General features: G+C 32.4%; 1 pseudogene; it reads right to left on the bottom strand.

Annotated features, from left to right (window-relative positions):
- Positions 1-3,126: 3,126 nt before the first annotated feature.
- On the bottom strand, positions 3,127-4,791 carry LOC129291658 (GATA transcription factor 9-like; annotated as a pseudogene).
- Between the last annotated feature and the right edge of the window lie 3,016 nt (positions 4,792-7,807).

The following is a 7,807-nucleotide window of genomic DNA, read 5'->3' as shown; positions in this document are numbered from 1 at the left end:
AATTTCAATTGTGGAAAGAGCAATTTGAAGCAATATGCTAAACAAAAATGTAGGGGTGACTCACAACACAAGTCATAAGGTAGGGGGCTAAAGGCATCATGCAATAGTGATGTGGTGCCATGTGGTAAAGTTTATATACGATAAGTAACATAGTTGGTAGGTAATTTTTGCAACAACATTTGTTGTCAATGTTTAACTTTTAACAATAACTTTTATTGTTATCGTAACAAAATTAGTGATAAAAGTTCTCACAACAACATTACAATAACTTCTTATTACTATTAAAAACTTTTAGTAGTAGTTTTTTTATTTTAAAATTGTCACTGAAAAATTTTAACGACAACTTTTTCACTTTAAAAAGTCAATTTTTTGTAATGATATGAGGTCAATGTGTTTATACATGGCATGAAAAATTAAAGTATAGAGTAATTGCATAGAGAGAAATTTTCAAAAGCTTAGTAAGCTATTGTAAAATGAATGTACTTTTTACACTTGGTCTCTATTTGATGAAGAAACAAGTATAAAAGGGACTCAGGTGTGAGGACACATATTTGTACCGTTGAAAGGGTGTGGAAAAGCAGAGAGGATAGTAATGTTCAATGATTGAGTGTAATTAATCGTAGTATGAAAATCTCAATTGAATCATGAAATCAATATTTTTATTAGTTTAATAAAATATTATTTATAATTAATTTAATATAATTTAATTATAATTTTAATTATTAATTTCTAAACTAATATATTGACGAGTCCAATGATTAATTTAATTTTAAATATACTGCAATTGCAATTAATATATATGTATGAGGTGGTGGTAGGAAGGAGGGATATTTAAAAAAAAAAAAACTAGAGAAATATTAATAAAATCAAAAAAAGAGAAGAAAAATAGTACTGAATGAATGGAGCCCACGAGGAAGGGGAAGCGTCGAGGATGGGGTGGGCAGTTATGTCACCGCTCGATGTCTACCTACTTCTTCCCTTTGTTTATTTCAATCTCGCTCGCTCGCTCTCACATGACCCTTCTTTCTCTTCACCTTCCCACGTTCCATTGCCTCTTAATCTCCTTCTTATATATTACTTCCTTAATCTCAATTTATAAAATATTTTAAATAAAATTATATATATTGATAAAAAAATTTAAATATATTTTATAAATTTTTTGAAAATAAAAATATTAACTTTAAAAATATTATTTATTTAATAGTCGATTTAATGAAAGAATATAATGTAAAGGATAATATTAAAAAAATTATTAATAAAATTTTATTTTTATTAAAGTATTTTATATCTGAAAACTTCAAATTTTCCTTAGATGGAGGAGTACTGCCTCTTATCCAGTTTATAACCAAGGTACTCACTCATTTTCTTATTATACAAGTCATTTATAACTAATTTACATAAAATTCAAAGAATTAATTATATTATTAAATTGTCTAAAAATTATTTTTATTTTCATCTCTAATAAATATTATAAATTTAAATAGTATAGACATTTTTTATCTTCTTGTTAGAACTTGAGAAAAAAAAAGTCATGTTTAAAATAAAACAATAAACGTTACACAAATTCTTGTGAAAATACTTATATTCAGTATAATAAAATTCTTTTAAAAGGTGACAATCGGCGAGAGAATTTTTTTTTAAGAAGATTTTGGTTGATTTAAAATATAATATGTTTTGCAATCTTATATAATAATAGCTTTTGCTTTTTATCCCTCCGTACTTTTATTTACTGACCTTGTGAACTGTGAAGGAAGGATTTGATGAGGGTAAAAATTAAAATCATGAATGCTTTTAACAAATTTAATAATATAAAAATATTTTTTAATAGGACAGGGAAAGTATATAAGGTGATTGAAGCAATTTCTCCGTGGATTAAGAAAAATTATTAGATTAATTACTTTGTCTGTTCAAAAGCATCCTAATAATATTGTAATTATATCATTAATAATTGAAGGGAGCATCATCTTACCTTGTTCAAATTACATGAAAGATAATAAATTTATAGGATAAAAATAGAATACAATTTGATACTTTAATTAGGCACCTTAAAATTTAGGTAAGTTTTTATTTCCAGGATGCAGAGTGCCTGGGATAAGAGCCAAGAGAGTGTGTATCATTACATGCTTCTCTTTTACGCACTCCCATGTACATTCATTCTATTTCATTTCATATTCTTCGTCCTCATCATCATTTCCTTTGATGTGTGTGTTTCCGGTTAATTTGGCTACTCATCTTTCCGTAATCCATCCAATCGATGAATGAATGTTCATCTGTGGTGGTCATGTGGGTTTAACTTTCAATGTATATTGAAATGTTAATAATGCGTTCATTTCCTTAATTAATTACTCATTTCTAAGAGAGTTATTGATAATGACTTCAAAACCCCTGTTTTCCTAAAACATGAGCTACCGCATATGCGTTGTCTCGTTTCTACCAATTGATCACACATTATGACATTATGTGAACTCAACCACCTTTTTAAATATAACACGCAAAAAGAAAAGGACCGCCCATACTAGTGCGACGGTGCGTGCCAATCCTTGGCTTCATTCTTTTTCAGTTTTTTGTGAAGCTCTGTGATTTCAGAACCACGAGGGGGGAACAAAAATCTACGTCCACCATCTTGTATGTATACTCTTTCTGATTTATTTATAAAATAGAGAGAGAATTTTTTATATCTTATTTATAAATCACTTTATTAAATTTTCATTATGAATTTTTTCATTTAACCTTCAATGAATGTTAGAAAGAGAAAATATATTATTAATATATATATATATATTTAATAAGAGTAAAGTTGAGAAATTATTAAATATTTAAATAAATTAATTAATTTAAAAATTTTTTTGATTATAGTAAAACATGTTAAAAATGTTTTATAAATAAAATTAAGGTAGTATATATTTATTTATTTCTTAGCTCTCTTCTAGCTGATCAGTGGCTTGACATTTCAGCTACACTTTCTAATTATAAAAGCGTAAGCTCTTGAAGAGTTTATTCACTTGTGATGGATAGAATTATTTGTTGATTTCTTAAGAATTTGAAGAATTAAATTTTGACATTTCTTAACGTTGCCAAATTCGGCAAAGAACACAAATCAAACATAAGACATTGATGGATTCTGCATTCAAAAGAAGCTGATCTTAGCTTCCTCTATTTTCTTCCATGTCCTTCAAACCTAATCTCATTTTGCTTCTCTGAATTGTACTGAATTGTACTGCTAAAACTACAGATTGATCAAATTTATAAGACAAAAATTTTCACTTCAAAAGAGAAAAGAAAAAAAGTTTTTTGAATGCGGAGCCTGAAGCTCTGTTAATTCTTCTCCAATAATCCTAAATTACACTACTCAGTCTCTGGAACTTACTAGATCATGTGCCTGTAATCTGGACCAGTGGGGCGGGGGATCAGGAACTCATCTCCCCCGTGAGAAACGCCGAAAATTGAATTGTGGCTAACCAATTGTTGATGTTGCTGCCTCTGCATTTCCTTCTGCCTCCTCAGCTCCATCACCTTCCTGTGCGAATTAGAGTGCTTTGACAACACAAAAGTCGGGCTCGCAGCCGGTCGGTACTCCGGCACCAGCCTTCCGGACTTGTAACGCACTCCGCAAGCATTACACAGCGTCTTCGGGCCCATTGGTCCCGTCCGCCATTGTGGAGTCTTGTCGGCGGCGCAATGCAGGCATTTCCTACCCGAAGAGTACTCCGAATTCGAACTCTCTCTTTTCTTTGCCGCCGCCTTCGCTTGAGCCGGTTCCGGCACGACCGTTGGGGTGATCAGGTGGAGGAAGCGAGTAGACCAATCCCCGGGGGCAGCTCTTGTACGCTTGCTGCGAGCTTTACCCGGAAGCGGAGTTTCTGGATGGAAAAGCGGTGCGTTTCGAGCGGTGTCAGCGGCGAAGTGTTGAAGTGTTTCGGAGGAAGAGGAGGACTCTGGTGTCTGAGGCTTCGTGCCGATGGCGGAAGAAGTGGTGCCGGAGATGAGGTGGAGTGTTTGTAGCTCATCTTCGACCGAGAATGAGTCTTCCACGAAGTTCGATAGCCATTCCAGTTCAGCCAAGTCGTCGTACTGCTATCGAATCACGAACAAGAAGAACCAAATCAATTCTTAAATTATCACGCCAAAGTTAAAACTAGTCGAAACTTCATTTCTTAAATAAATTATAATTTAATGACCGAATTGGTAGAAATCACGCTCGTACGTCGTGAGTTATATCAATGTGTAGAACTAGTTCGAAAATTGTAGTCAGTTTTAAGTGTAAAAATAAAATGATTTCGTTTAAAAATCAGCACTACGAAGAAATGGAATTTACGGTTGAAGAAATTTAATTTAAATTTAAATTTAAATTCCAAAAGTTAGTGAACGTGAAAACCGTGAATTACCGGAACGCAGAGTTCTCCGGATAATTGAGGATCGCCAGAGCCGCGGGAGCCAGCGTTGCCAGAGGAGAAATGATTGTCACCGCCCGAAACGGACGAATTACAGCTGTCAACGGCGGTGACAGTGGAGTGGAGTTGCCGGCGGCATTGTCGAAGAAACCGTCGGACATGATCATAGCGTCGGCGTTGGAGAAGTCAAGGAGGTCGTCAATGGCGAAGGGCTCACCAGGCTTCTGGTCAGCACCATGGCGCTTCTCCGGCGAGAATTGATCTCCTCCGGCAGAGAAATAGCCACCGACAAAGTACTCCGGCACTTCCATTAACATATAACGTTCGTTCAGAGAGACTGACTCTGAGCTGGAGAGAGAGAGTGCAGTTATTTAGAGAGAGAGGAGAAGTATGGCGTCCCTTAGAGAGAGAGAGTAGACAGGAGGGAAGCTGGGGTGCCGGTGTGGGTTTTGAGGAGGAATGGAAGGGCAAAAATGTAAATACGGGACACTGGAGCATCTCTTTTTCATGCAGGCAATATATAGATATAATAATAGGAAGTGACTTGCAAGTTCTGTAAAGTTAATTAAACACTTTTATTTTTCTTTATTTAGCTCCTTACTTTTTTGCCCTTTTCCCTTCCCTCTTTTACTTTGGACAAGAAATCGTTGCCCCCCACCTGGGGGAGGACTACCATCTTTTCAAATTTTCAAAACTTTTTTTATTTACTTCAAAATTCAAAGACAAAAAATTAGTAGAAATAATGTGTTTAATTCTCGTTGCATGATGAATTAATGGGAAACCATATGCAATGCTTATCCAATTTAAGCAAGTGAGCAACAAATCTAAGGTGGCCCCAATTATGTGCATGAGAAGTAAATGAATTTGAAGGTTTCATCAAGGGGAAAAAAAATAAGAATTAATTTACATGAAAAGATACTAGGATCATTCAATATGTTACAACTAACAGACATTTCCATTTAAATATCCATATACATGTGCTTTTTTTTTTGTGGGGGGGGGGGAGTTGTGTTTTGAATTTTTATAAAACATAAGCTATCTTACCATTTACAAGCCATGTCGAATGATCAAGTTAGGTATATGTAAAGTAAAGGATTCAAATTTTATTAATAGGAAAAAAAATCACATTAAGAAAATTCTTATAATTAGATATGACCATAAATAAAGAAGGGTTGTGTGAAAAAAAATTGAATTGTTTCATTGGTTACTATATCAATTACATGTACCATGTTAAATTAATTACAATTGACGTAAGCAGTAGAGGTTTTTATCATAAATTACCACTTTTATGTAATAATTTAATTGAAAAAAGCCTACTTATTTTTGTGTATCTTGAGAGAGACATTATGTACAAGTAACTAGCTTGAATAGAAAGCAAAAATGAAAGACAAAAAGGGAAGGTGTAGTTGAGGCAATGAATAGCGATCATGTGGCGTGGTAATCAGGAATCTAATTGGCGAGTCAGAAGCACAATGGTGGGCTGTCACGTAGAAAGATAACACCATACTCCACACTATACTCGCTTTCTCTAACAAATCAGTTTTCTGATCCCGAAAAAAGCAGCAACTAGTATATCATCCATTGACCGTGCTACCATTTAGTCCCGTCCATACACAACAAGATTTCCCAATTATTCAATAATCACATTAATTACAATGATTAAGCTGTAATTAATACAATGATCTACCATCTCTTTGCAGATTTTGCCGCTGCGAGTCCTCCTGTAGTGTCTGAGTTTACACTAGGATTCCTCTGCTCCTAATAATTTTAATGCTTCGGGACCTGTGCAAATTGTTGCCTCCTAATAACTTTATGATTTATTGCAATAAATTAGGTTTTAATTAATTAATGGTGGGTTTGCTAATTCTACCCTATCATTACCTGTTATTATATTCCCTTGTTCACGTTTTTGCACGATGCTTACAGCTCAACCTCATGGAGTCGACGGCCCTGATTTCTTCCACGTGGCTGGCCACCTCATTTTCACTTTAATCTCACCTCTCCTGTCACCTCCCCTGTTTTTTTTCTCATTCCTCTTTCTTCTCTGTTTAAATAAGGCTTTGCTTGGTAATAAGATCACGGTCTAGCATTCCCAATTTTGATGTATTTTCCTTGTTCCCATTTTGATTTTTCCTGCAATGCCAAAAATACTTTCGAAATTTCAAATTTTTCTATATACATAATATTCCAAAATGATTGCATTTAACATTTTTAAGTGGCAGGATGCACATTAGATATATTCAATTTCAGATTTATTGAATAAGTGAAATTAATTATTTTTATTGGTAAAAAAAGTGAAATTAATAAATTAATTTAAGCAGTGAATCAATATTTTATTATAAAACTTTCTGTTTTACACCATTAAATGTTGGGCAGAAAAAATATATTCTAAAGCATACTCCCTCTGTCCATATATGAGAAAATTTAAACCCACTCACATAGTTTTTTAAAGGTTGATTAATTCTAATAATTGTGTCTAAAATTAAAAATTTGAAATTAAATGTCCTTGTAATAATGTTTATTTTTCTCTATGATTTAATAATACTACCTTAATAATACTACCTAATTATAAGCTGCAATTTGAGAAAAATATAAGAAAAATATCAACGAAGGACTGCTAAATGAAATTTATATCAATCATTAATTAATTTATTGTCAAATTTAAATAAAAAAAGCCTACTATTTATTTAAAATAAATTATTTTTAAACTTAAATAAATACTTGTTGATAAATGAGTAACTTGATCAACAATTATTCATTCTGACTTTGACAATAAGTGATCTTTGATTGATCTAAATTTTCTCCAGTAGTCCTTAGTTGATATTTTTTTTCAAATACTAAATGCTTTTTGAAATTATAATTTTTCTTATAAAAAATAAAGAGCATATGGTAGTTTTATCTTATAATAAAAAAGAGAAAAAAATTATACTCCTTCTAATCTTGTTATAAGGTGATTTTCAACTACTTTATTGAACCAAAAATGATAGTTAATTTGATAAATATCCTTCAAACGGAAAAAATTTCTAACTTTATTTACCTCTATAAAATAAGGCGATAAGAATAAATAGTGTACAAATAGCAATCATTTATATTTACAATAAAAATAAAATTGAAATGTGATGATAAACAGTATCCTATATATCGAGTTTTAATTTAGAATCCAATTATGGGTTTTAAGACTTATTAAATCGAAATGTGACGATAAGGATAAAATTAAAACGGGACAAGTTTTAAGACTTACTAATTTTTGAACCCAATTAATGGGTTTTTTCTTTTTTTTTACTATCGGGTTAAATATGTCAAAAGCAATTATAAAGGTGTGAAGTGAGCAAAACTTAAACAAGTGTAGAAAAGGACACACCGACAGAGAAGGGATGAGGCTCTAATCCCAGGTTAACGAGAAAGGGTGACTGGAT

This window comes from Prosopis cineraria, unplaced genomic scaffold, assembly GCF_029017545.1.
Source record: "Prosopis cineraria cultivar Desert tree isolate PC_DT_omini unplaced genomic scaffold, ASM2901754v1 PC13, whole genome shotgun sequence".
In the NCBI taxonomy this organism is placed as follows: domain Eukaryota; kingdom Viridiplantae; phylum Streptophyta; class Magnoliopsida; order Fabales; family Fabaceae; genus Prosopis; species Prosopis cineraria.
The sequence above is the reverse complement of the archived record's forward strand: the minus strand, read 5'-3'. Positions and strand labels throughout refer to the sequence as shown.